Here is a 13,576-nt window from a genome sequence, read left to right on the forward strand (position 1 = left end):
GCCACAACAATCCGAGCATGAAAGGGAGAGACATCCCAAGAAGACCAGGCTAGGGAAAAGGAAGGTTCCAGGAAGCCTACCACTTATGGAGTGCGATGTTGAGCAGCCGGATAATGATGGTGATGATGAGTCAGACCCAGTCATCACAAGCATTACTCCTGGCCCTGAGGACATGGAGACCAACATTTTAACCCTATCAATAATGGCTGCGACTAGGGATGTAGCACGCATACCACCAACACAGGCCACACCAAAACTACCTCCAGCTTCCATTTTTACATTTACACACAGCCGGCAGCGTCCTACATCCAGCACAAGTTCCACCTCAGCAGAAGTAGGTAGTGGTACTACTGCGCAGCCACATAGTGAAATTCACCACACAATCTCCAGTTCATCCGGCATTGGAAGTGGCACCTCTAGCAGGAGACAAAAATTAAGCTCCCCAGGGTGGGACTTCTTTACAGTTAGCGCAAATGAGGAGAACATTGATATGCTCCATTTGTCATTCCTCTGTTAGTCGTGGTAAGCTTGGTACAAACTATAGTACCGGAAAACAAATGACCCATATGAAAAAACACCACGCAATCAAGTGGGAGGACCACCTGCGTATCATAAAAGCAGGAACCATTAATGTTGGTGGAGAAGCAGTAGAAGGTCCACGGGTTGAACAGGAAGAAGAGGGAGAGATTCTATCTGGTAGTGGTACATTAAGTACCCCTGTCCGACTCCCCAGCACTGCAGTGGTAGATCCCACATCCTCCGCATCAGCAACATCTCTGTGGCACCAGAGTAAGAGTAACCCGAAGACACCAAGGAGTACGGGTGCGACGTCTGCGATGCGAATGACAGCAACGGGCATAACTGAAAGAAATACCAAGCAGCGCACCATTGTTAGCATGTTTAGGCAGGAGGGAAATTATGAGCGCAACCACCCAATAGCACGTTTGTACAATGCTAAGCTTGCAAAAATGTTAGCTCTGGACCTTCTCCCTTTTTCTTTTGTTGAAGGGGTGGGTTTCCTGGAATTTGTGACAACCCTCTGCCCAAAATGGAATGTTCCCAGCTGCTACTATTTTGCCAGAGTTGCTGTTCCAGCACTACACCACGACGTGCTGGAATTGCTTGGAAAAGCCTTGCAGCAGAGTGCTGTGCATAGTATCCACCTGACAACAGACATGTGGACCAGTTGCCAAGCCACTGATTACATGTGCATCACTGCACACTGGATCTCTTTTTCAGGTGTTAGAGACAAGATATCTACAGGCATTGACACTACTGAGATTTTTAATGATACTAGCAGACATGCTACTGTAGCCATGTTTGCTATGGAGAAATCGCATACTGCTGCAAACATTTTGGATGAGTTCAACAGCAAGGTCTTTGAATGGCTGCGACTAAGAGGCCTCAATATTGGTTTTGTTGCCACCGACAATGGCAGTAATGTAGTTAAGGCCATGGAAGATGGTCACTATTTCAGGGTCCCGTGTTTGGCACACTGCATTAACATTGTGGTTCAAGACTTTCTGAAAAATGAAAGCAAAGTCAGCAACTTACTGACCATTTGCAGAAGAATCTGCACGCATTTCAATCATTCTTTTAAAGCCCGGAAGCAGCTACGGGTCATTCAACGTGAGTATAAAATGCCAGTCAAAGCACTCATCCAGGAGGTACCAACACGTTAGAACTCTACTTATTACATGCTTGATCGGCTGTTTGAGCAGTACATACCACTTAATGCTTATGTCATGACAATGTCAAGAAGATCAGGGGATCCAACTGTTATTAAAGCCATGACAGTTTAGATGTCGCAATGGGACCTCATTAAATGCCTGACAGAGATGCTACTTCCTTTTGAGGTCTTCACACGTGCAGTCAGCAGGGAGGACTGTACTATGAGCCAAGCTATCCCATTGTTGTACATGCTAGAGCAAGAGCTGAAGGAGGTGTCTGAAACATAGGAAGGTGTTGAAGGAAAACTTGAAGCATGTAATTTGGCGAAGTCCTTAGCCGGCCGCTTATTTGAGAATACAAGGATTTAAAATAAGATTGTGTCACATCAACATTACATTACTGCCACAATTTTGGATCCACGGTACAAATTATTTGTGAACAGTAATGCAGTAATTCCTTTTTCAGAAGGGGATGGAAGTACAAAACTGTAATAGCCGAGGAAGCCACTGATTTAGAAAACAAACGGCTCTCAATTAGAGGCCTGCCAGTGCCAGCCCAGGACAGTGGAATAGAATAGTGGTATGATTGACTGACATTGGCACATTGATTTAAATTAATCACTTGTTTTGGAAAATGCTAGGTTGATGTATATGCCTTTTGTCTGAAACTGTGAAAAATGTAGGTAAATCGAGTTTGGGCCACAGACTCATGGCTCGAGGTTGTGGTGTGGCCCTGTAACTGTTCTGTGCTGGCTCCCATCTTGTTGTTCTTTTCGATGACTGCTGTGCAACTAGAAGAGTAGAGTTAATCAATGTATCCAAGCAGCCTCAGTCTGAAAATCTTCTCGCTCGCGAGTCTTGTCTTTTTTGCACTACACCGTAATAGATTTTTATGTTTTCATTCTGTTAACTTATTTTGTAATACCCCATTTCTTCTTTCATCAACACTTACAGGCCGGCCTTTCATTCAGCGGTATTATACGTGGAGCAACAACTCACACTTACCTTACCAATCCTCCTCATCATCCAGCCAGAGGCGCCCAAGAATGATATAATTAGTCACAGTGTCCATGGAAGGGAGGAAAAAAATGAATGACGAAAAACAACTACACATTTGGCCCTGGATAATACATTAACTTTAGTATCATTTTCAAATTTTTCTTTTATTCCTTTTTCCTCTTCATTTATTTTACGCTTGTGTTTGGTAATTGATTGTTCACTTAAACTATCTCTTAATTTTCTTTGCTAGCTTTCAGCCCGCTACATCAGGTATTACGGTTTCTCCGAGGGCATACAGCCTAGGCAAAAGTCATATTCATATCATATATAAGAAATACTTCCTTTGAATTGTGTAGTAGTAGTTAAGTAATTACCACTTATTATTAACCATCAAGTTAATAATAAACCTTCATCATGCATCCATTTGGTTTTTCTTACTTGACTTTACATTTATTGGGTAGTTGTGGATCAGCAATCATCGTCTTCATTGTTTTGCTTTTGTTGTCTCCATGCGTACTGTTTTTCTTTGTCAAACCTTTCCCCAAACCCCCGGTCCCATCCATTCATCAAACCCTAACCCTCTTACCCCGGGCTGTGTGGTTTTATATTGAGGTGTTACTACATTAAATCTGCACCAACAATTGATCACACGCTTGCTGGGGCAGATGTGGTGAAAGCAACACTAAATCAAATGTCAACGAGGCAGGGCGAGGATCTTCTTCTGCTTGCCCACCCAAGCTCACTTTATGTACTAGTGTACAAGGCAATTCATTTCCCAAAGTGACCTAACGAATAAATGTAAATCATTGCTGGCATTGTTTGAATTTAATTTTAGAGCATTTAAGTTTACGATTTGTATTGTGTTTTAATGACTCCAACGCAACTACAGTTATCTTCTTCTACTTGGCACAGTCCCAGACACCATTGATTTCTTTGAGTTCGTTTAGCAGTTGCAATATTGTTTATATTTTTTTGTCCGTATTATGTACTGTAATTTTTTACTTCTCTCACATTCTCTCTCAGGCAAATGACTGTCTCTTTGTTTTTGTTTGCCAATGCTAGTGCCAGTGTCTAGTCTACTACTACTATCACACAACCACAGCATATTCTCCGTTGTCTTGGGAAACCATGCAGCCCTTGCGGTGCAAAACGTAAACATCATCAATCACAGGTAAGAAGAGAAGTTTGCCGGGAGTTATAATGGAGGAGAGGCTGGTAGTACAAATAGGACAAATATAACTGAGTGAGGGGTACAGCATCTATCTGTTTGCAAGTTACACATGTGGTCAATTAATAAAGTATTTCAACCAAACACTGGCTGCTGCCCTGCATCTAGAGTAAACCTTGTGACGTACAACAGTAACCCCACCACAAAACAACATCATATGTGTAAGTTGAAAATAAATAACATTTATTCATGCACAAAAAATATCCTCCTGGTCCTCCTATCCCACCCCTATCCCCACCCTAACCCCAACCAATGTACAAGTCCAAAGAATGTCCCACAAATATAACCCCAACACCCAATCTTGACGCGCTCCTCTAATTGGTCCTCCAGCTTGGCCACCCGGAGGAGAAGTCGTTACCGAAATGCACGACACCTACATTTGCATCCATGCTGTGTGGGGGTGGCAGATGTTAATTGCCAGCGGTGAGCGGCTGCCTGGCCGCGGCGCCCTACTCCTGCAGGTGAGGCCTTGCTGGGGCCAGACACATTGGAAGAGGCAGCAGCTGCTGCCGCCGCCTCTTCCTCCTCTTCCGCAGCCTCAGCCACCAGATTGCGGTACTACTCCACAATGGCCTGCAGTTTCCTTTGCCGGGCCCTGGCTGCCAACTCCTTCCGTGATGGTTTTTGGGAAGGAGTATGAGCATCTATAAAAAAAGAAACAGAATTGTAACAGAAACTCTTCAAAATTAATTCAACAGTACATTGTGGCATAGTAGCACTACCAAGCGCAGTACATACAATTGGTGTCAACTTTTAGTATCTATCTAATCTTTCCTCCTGCTTGCCCTGCCTGTAGCATTTGTTGAAGTTTTTTCTGGCATTATACTTGCCCTAGTACTGGGTGGCCTTGATTACACATAAGAACAAAAGTCTTTTTTGTATCTCCTTTCATTTTTTCAAAGTAAGACTCTGCTTCCAGTGACAGTCTTCACCTATGATAAATACAATACATTTAGGGGGCATCCATCCATTAAAAGTAAATGTCTATCATTCTTTATTATCCGCTTAGCTGGTTTCACTTTCACCAGCAACCACGCATGCGTCCAATCCTTCCTTGCCTTGGGTTTCATTGACACAAAAACTTCGCTCATGATTCTTGCTATCCACTGTATCCATGCATCCATATTGTTTTGCCAAACCAGGCCTGCATTTTCTTTGACCTTCCAGTTCTACCCATCCTTCAACAACCCATGCATCAGATTCATATCAGCCACATGAATGAACCTTCCAAAGTATCCTTCTATGGTAGTTAGTCTTATTATTACATCTCTTTAGTCCTTCCTCCTTCCACCCTAGTTCACTTCTTTCCCTTTTTGTTCAACACATCCCTCAAGGTCATCTGATCTGACTTTTAGTCTTCTCCATAACTTTCACAGCTGAGTTGGAGTCTGATGGAAGAGGCCTGGTTTACTCAACTCACACTGGTAATGCTACAAAGGGTGTCTTCTTCAACCATTGTATATTGTCCAGTACAACTTCAAATTCATACTTTCTTAATACGTCTCATAGCACAGTGAGGGAAATGTCCCCCTTCCACCTAGTAATGCAAATAAGTAATGAATATAACTTACCACCACCCACCGCTGAAGTTTCCTCCCCCACTGATGCTCCTGCAGGTGCCGCAGCCACTGTCCCATCCTGGATGGCAATCGCATCGCCACTGGCCCCGTCAGGACTGGTGGTTGGTAGTGATTGTGCACCTATAAAAGCAAGTACACCTTTTTAGATGCCTGCACACCTCCCAGTATTTTACTAGTTGTACTTTTTTCACCAGGAAGGAAGATTGAAAAAAGTTAGGTACAACATGAATCGTTGTGTAACTAGTCCAAATTGGGTCCTAATGTACAGCAGTCACATTAGACAGAGTTTAGCTTTAATTTATTAGATGGTCCCTAGGGTCATCTAATCTCTACTCCTACTCTAGTCTTTGAAAAGTTAGCCTGAGCCATATAACCATTTTAGATCCGGGTCTACTGCTTTGCCCATGTTACCTCGCAGCTTGTTGCACAGTGAGAAAGACACCTTTGAGGCCACATGAGTGTTGCATACAACTAAAAAGGTTGACAAACCAGTATTGTTAGTCCCTTTTCTTTATCCATAATGTTGCACTTTTTGCCATGACTGCTAAAAACTGGCATAGTTGTATTCACTGTCTAACGTGCAACATTTTTCTCATAGGCAGATGAGAAGAGAAGATTGCCTTCCACGAAACAAGGGATTTGCAGAGCTTTCGAAAGATGCATGTGTAACCAGTATATGTTCAAAGGTGAGGGGTCTCCACAATTCACACATTTCTCTATCGTGCACTAGATGTACAAAATTTATAGTATTTAATCTTCTTCATTTTGCATGGTGGAGCAGGATTTTTTTCATGGAAATACTTACAAGTTACAACAATACAAAGCTTGTTATTAAGAAAATTAAGTTTTTGAACTTGCACATAGACTCTGTGGTATATTTTGAGTGTCCGGGGTGTTGTAGACTGAAACGAGTGAGTGAGCGAAAGGGTGTTCTTCTGTTCTGGCATGGGTTGTGTAATAAAATCATTGGGTATATATATCTAACTATCTTCGTGTGGGGGTCGGGAGTGGGACAAATGACTATGACCGAGACACTTAGGTAGGTAGACGGTAAATGGATTGTGGGTTCTTCTGACTGAGTTCTGTGACTAGGGTGTAAGGTGTAAGGTCCAACCTCCCTATCACCAGCATCAACATCCTATTTTGTTGTGCATAGTTCTGTATGTGTAACCTTTCATCGACCATAGTGGTCAAGATATGAGTACTGAAGGTGGACAGCGATTATTTGTAGATAAATTCTTTTTTAATTTACTTCCAGAATTATCGCATAAATTGAAACAATCTGAGAGTGCATGGGCTGTTTCTTCAACTGCCCAGATATTAGCTACTGCTCAATATTATAAGAATAGGGATAAGGAAGATAAGGAAAAAGCGGAGAAGAAAACTAAAGAATTAAAAACGAAGTTTCTTCTGCAACAGGCTTATCCTCCTCGTTCTACTCAACCGCAATTTCAACAGCCCCCACAGTTTCAGAAGCTGTTACAAAAAGCTGTATCTTCAGCTCCGCGTTTTCCGTTGGGTCCTAATCAATGCGCCTATTGTAAAGAGGAAGGTCATTTTAAGAATAGTTGTCTGATTTTGTTGCAGCGTTATGGTGGATCACAGCCACGGGGTCGTGGAGATTCTCGGTCAGTGTCCAGAGGTAGAGGGCGAGGTGCGTCATCTCAGAAACAACGTCCCTCTCTGCCTCAGGACTCTACAAATTATTTTGACCAGCGGAATTCTCAGTCTGCACAATATTACAATGTCGATTATTGCACAGATATTGAGTAAGGGAGTCGTATCAGTTCCAGTGGATCATGTTAATGTTGTAGCATTGAGTGTTACAGAACCATTTCTTTTAGATACTGGTGCAATGAGAAGTTCTATTATGCATTCCAAACTCCCTGGGGCACCTTTGTCTGGCTTAACAAATGTTTCTGTAGGATTCTCTGGCGCCCCAGTTCGCAACCCTGTTTCTTGTCCTTTGCCTATTTCCATTAGTCCGTACAATTTAGAAGCTCCATTTCTTTTGACGACGGGTTGCGGAGAGAATTTATTGGGTTTGAACTTATTGAAATGTCTGCATGCCATATTGTATTGCTCACCCTCTGGTGTACATCTTACTTTGGGTGATAAGTTGACTTCTCCGATGTACGTATGGGCTACGGGTCCGAATGATGTTGGTTTGCTTCAAATTCCATCTTATGTGATTACTGTGAAGCCTGATGTTAAGTTACCACATATTCCACAATATAAAATCTCTAACGATGGTGAGAGAGCTTTGTTGGCTATTGTTCATGACTTGGTTCAGAAGGGTGTGGTCGAGGAGACCAGAGGAAATGTTTGTAATTGTCCTTTTCTGCCTGTTCTAAAGTGTACTGATCCTTCTCAGCCACCTGTGTATCGTTTTGTGATAGATCTCCGAGAGGTCAACAAAATTGTTGTCCCTCAGTTTCCTGTTGTTCCAGATATTACTGCTTTGCTTACCATGATTCCTGCTTCGGCAGCTTGGTTTTCGGTTATTGATCTCAAAAATGCTTTCTTTAGCATTCCCATTGCTGAGGAGAGTAGGGATCTCTTTGGTTTCTCTCTCGGAGGCCGAAGTTTCTGATTTAAGCGTGCACCTCAAGGCTATTGTGAGAGTCCCTCCATCTATAGTCAAGCTTTGAAGTCTCAGCTTGACACCTTTTCTTTGCCATCAGGTGCTACTCTTATCCAATATGTGGATGATTTGTTAGTTTCTGCCGATTCAGAAGATGTCTGTAAGAATGCGACTGTGTCACTTTTGCGACATTTGTCTGATCTACACCACAAAGTATCACTTTCTAAGTTACAATATTGCCGCCAAGAGGTTACCTATTTAGGTCATCTCTAGTCGAAGGAGGGAAGGCGGTTGACCCCAGAACGTATCCAAGCAATTGCGCAAATGTCTGTACCATCCACACAAAGAGAGGTGCGTGCCTTTTTAGGCATTACCTCTTATTGTAGACAGTGGATTCCAAACTTTTCCTTACTGGCTAAACCCTTGTTGGCACTCACTCTGAAAGATACGCCCCAACCTCTTCCTTGGACTGATGAATGTCAAAAGAGTTTTTCTGATTTACGTACTGCTTTGTGTTCGGCTCCTGTGTTGGGAACTCCAGATTACAGTAAACCTTTTACACTCTATGTTCATGAAAGAGAAGGTTGTGAATTATCAGTCTTGACACAACAATTTGGAGGTAAACAAAGGCCTTGTGCCTATTTCTCGGCAACATTAGATCCAGTCGCTAAAGCATTACCAAGTTGTCTTAGAGCAACAGCGGCAGCAGCGATTTCCATTCGTCAATCTGCTGGATTGGTGTTGGATCATACTCTTAATGTTATGGTGCCACACGCAGTAGATACTCTCTTGAACAGGACAAAAACCCAGCATTTAACGAGTGCCCGTTTGTCTGGATATGAGTTGACACATTTAGCTAGTCACATACATATCTGGAGATGTAATGTTCTGAATCCAGCAACATTGTTGCTTATTTTGGATGAGAAAAATGTACAAGATCAGCATGATTGTTTTCTTCGTACGGAAGAAGAAACTAAAGGTCGAATTGATTTGAAAGACACACCACTTATGGATCCGGATGGGATCCTGTGGGTAGATGGGTCTTGTTTCAAACTTCCTAATGACGAGACGACAGCAGCTTATGCTGTTACAACTCTACATACGATAGTGAAAACTGCACGCATTCCACAGAATTCAGCGCAAGCTGCAGAGTTGATTGCGTTGACGAGAGCATGTGTGTTGGCGAAAGGAAAGAGAGTGACTGTTTACACAGATAGTCAATACGCGTTTGGCATTGCCCACAGCTTTGGCCATTTGTGGAGAGAAAGAGGATTCTTCACCTCCCACGGCGCTAAAATACAGCATGGTCAGTTGATGAATGACCTTCTTGAATCACTTGCTTTGCCCACTCAAATAGCGATTGTGAAGTGTAGTGCGCATAAAAAGATCACTGATGACGTGGGTCGAGGAAATGCATTTGCGGATGAAATAGCGAGGGAAAAGGCACAAAATGTTGAAAGTCGCATGAATGTTGCAGGACCGGCAAGTTGGGTCCCAGATGCTGGTATGTGTGAAGACACAATAGAAAGCGTGAAAATTATTCAGAAGGAGGCAACTGAGAAAGAATTGAGTAAGTGGAAAGAGTACGGGAATGTTGGATACGATGGGATGTTGGACGGAATTGTCAGAGCATCAGCGATGGTTGTTACCAGATGCGTATGTATTACCTGTGGTTACTATGGCTCATGGACCAGCCCATATTAATGCAAGGGGTATATGTAAACTCCTAGCTCCAGTATGGCAGAATGAAAATATTCCTAAATGTGCAGAAAATTTAGTGAAGCATTGCATTGTTTGCTTGATGCATAATCCAGGAAAGGGAACTCCAACTCCAGTAGGTCATTTTGCTCCCCCTACGTATCCTTTTGAGGTACTGCAAATAGATTGCATCCATATGGAACGTTTCAACAATCTTAAGTATGTCCTGGTGGTGGTTTGCGCCTTTTCCAGATGGATAGAGGCTTACCCCCTAAAGGACAATACTGCTTTGTCTACTGCCAAAGTCCTTCTGAGGGAATTCTTCCCGAGGTTTGGTTTGCCGCGCATTGTCTGGAGTGACAATGGAAGTGAATTTGTAGGTTAGATTATGCAGAAAGTGTGTGTGGGTCTTGGTATTAGACAGAAATGTAATGCGGCAAACCACCCTCAGTCAGCGGGTTTGCTAGAGTGTTACAATGGCACTCTAAAACTTAAGTTAGCAAAGATTCAGATCAGTACAGGCCTTTCTTGGCCTGATGCCTTGCCTTTGGCACTTCTCTCAACAAGAACGACTGTCCATTCTCGTTTCGGGCTTAGCCCATACGAAATTGTTTTCGGACGCCCAGCCAATGTCTGGGGAGTCCCTCGTCCCAAAAAGTATTCAGACATTCCGTATCCATCGTTGGTTGATTATTTGTACGACCTCACCACTAAATTGCGTGTTATTCGTCAACAGGTCCAAACCGGTTTGCCGGAGGCCTCCTCAGATCCAGGACACTCCATCCAACCTGTAGACTGGGTGTGTCTGAAGAATTTCCAGAGGAAAAAGAATCTGGAACCTCGTTGGGGGCCGCCGAGACAAGTTCTACTGACAACCCGTACAGCAGTGAAAGTCGTCGGAAAAAGAAACTGGATTCACGGCGTGCACTGCAAAAGGGTACCATTGCCTTTACCTTATGACCAGTGAGTCCGAGAAGGCATTGGTGATAGTGAATGTGAGAAGGTACCCAGATTTGTACCGTTCAGCAGTGCACGCCTGGATTGGACTAGTTCTGAGAAAGAGGACGACGACGTTTTGCAAGAAGCTGTACCTCCACACCTACGACATAACACATCGGATCCAGAGACTTTATTCAAGGACTAAATGATATCTGGCAAGACACAGTACAACCTGAGAAAAAAGTTGCCTAAAGACAATTAAATTCTGTGTTTTATAATTTTGCCTTTGTTAAAAAGAGAAACATTCCTTTTCCATTATCCATCAAGTTGCAGGGTCACGGTAGGAGTCTTAGGCTGTGAAATCAACAGTGACTATGTCAACAGGACTTGTAATGTCATAGGACGGCTAACAATCACAGCCAAGTGTTTAAGGAAGATTATCGTGAGCAACGCCTTTAGAGTAATGGATAGTGCAGGAAAAAAGAATAATATTAAGATTATGAAAATAAATCATTATAAGAAATTATTATTCAGTCGTTGTGGCGTAGCATTATGTATTTCAGTATGTTTATGCAGTTTATTATCATGTGTAGGATGGATCGTACACAGTATGCAGCTATCACCTGTCCCTACTTCTACTTCTTTGATTTCCTCTACTACTATTTCTCCGCACAATTTTTACTCACTCCCAGACCATGAGAAGATGAGAAGAATGGAATATTTCAACAATTCATTTATCCAATTGTTACATCAGCATCAATTGGTAGTAAATACTACTGATTGTTGGGTTTGTGGGCTCATACCACATAACACAGAGAGAGGGATGCCGTATTTAGTCCTTCCATTTACCTATGAAGATTCTGCTTGGGCTTATCTGGCTATGTTATCTAATGCATACCAGAACCTACTCCGATATCCTCCTGGTAGGTCCAGTAATGGTGGAGTGGATTTCAGTCACCGTTCTTTGATAAAGGGAATAGTGACAATAGCAAAAATTGCTGATATTAATAAAATACCCATGGATGAGAAGAGAGCATATGATGGATGGAACGTGACTCGGTATGTCACTAGTCTTACTGACAAGGTTAAACAGAAGGGATTTGCACCAATTTGGGTTTTACCCCAGAGAGGTATTTGTGTTTACAGATAAATGGCCAGAATACCAAAATTAAGCAAGAAAGGAGTAATTGTTCCCACATATATGTCTATGCACCCTTGACTCCTTCACCGTTAGTGCCATCTCAAGGTACATACTTTATCTGTCACGACAAAGCTTATACATGGCTTCCCACATATTTCTCGGGAACATGTTCTATAGCCTTTCTTCTTCCTCCGACAAATACTGCTCCTGCAGATCACCGTAGAAAGAGATTTGGTAGAGGGGTTATTGATGCGGAAGACACAGCCGGACAAGAGGAAGGAGATTTTCTGAAAGGGTTTCTTCCTTTTTGGGGTTCAATGGTTAATAGTAGAAACATCAGACGCCTAGTTTGTGTGGTCGATGCTACCATAAATGTAACTTCTGGAGCATTGAATAATTTGACAGCTGAACTTCAGGCGGATCGCCTTATGACTTTGCAGAACCAAATGGTTCTAGACATTGTCCTTGCAGATAGAGGAGGAGTCTGTAAACTGATTGGGTCCAGTTGCTGCGTTTACGTTCCGGATAATGCCCCTACAGTATACCAAGCCATTTCTAAGCTACATGTCATCTCCGAGTCCATTCATCAGGACACTGGAGATTGGTCTGTGATGGGATGGTTTTGGGGACTACTGTCCACATGGGGATGGAAAGTGTTAACTTTCCTTGGAGCGATTCTAGCAATCATCTTTTCTTGTTGTCTTTGTTTACAGTGTGGTCCAGCTGTTTGCGGACTTTGTGCCACTGTGTGTGTTTCTAAACCAGTAACACAGGAAACAGAGAACATTAGAATGATGTTGCAGCAACACCTCAATGACCTCATGACCATCGATATCGACTCAGACTAACATGAGTCTTTTTGTGCTTTGCCTGAGTATGGCAAAAGGAGGGTCTGAGGTTACGTGGTTTTCGACTTTGCTTCGTATCTAGCCGCCATTTTGTTTTTAACCACCTTTTTGTGTTGCCTCACTCAGGCAGCACGGCAGACGTGGTGAACGCGATGTTTTTGCCTTTTCAGCTGCTACGTGTTTCTCAGGTTAAAGAGTAACTCCTGCCCATGTTTATGAAACCGATGTCAGGGTCTCCCGAGTTTTGTAAATCCATGTCTAGACTGATTAATCCATGTCTTACTCCACTGTTTGGGTCCCACTCTTCTCATCTTTATCTTCTCTAACTGACCTTCGCTATTCTCTTCGTGTGTTCTCCTGCTACATAAACTGTCCTTTGAAGCATTCAAACATGTTCTACCACCTGCAAATTGAATTACTGGCACTAGTGTTGATTAACTTGAGGGGAGGAGAGCACACAGGGTCTGAAAGGAGGGTGTACTTTAGACATTCGATAGCTTGTTTTCGAACTATTCCTATTTGTCAGTTTTGTATGTTTTGGGAGTTGGCATCGTAAATCTGTGTAGTATAATAGATTGTGCACCACGGAATGAAGTGGCAGTCTCCTGAGAACCTACCATTTGCTGTACTTACAGGACCACTGTGCTTAGCTGCAGCTAATAAATCTGCTTTTCTACGCCTAACAGAGTGTCACGTGTCTCTGTCTGCCAAAGCAGGTGAACCTGGAGATCTTAGGCGTCCTCTGCGCCGCCTGGCCCATAAGGTCAGGTTCTCCAATAGGCAGGGTGCTAAGGACTATCACAAAGAAATCTACCTGGTAAAAACCTACTTTGCCAGGAGGATTGATGAGGCTTCCAACACCAGTAAAGATTTTTTTATGATTGTGAAG

Source organism: Lissotriton vulgaris, chromosome 2_1, assembly GCF_964263255.1.
Source record: "Lissotriton vulgaris chromosome 2_1, aLisVul1.2, whole genome shotgun sequence".
NCBI lineage: Eukaryota > Metazoa > Chordata > Amphibia > Caudata > Salamandridae > Lissotriton > Lissotriton vulgaris.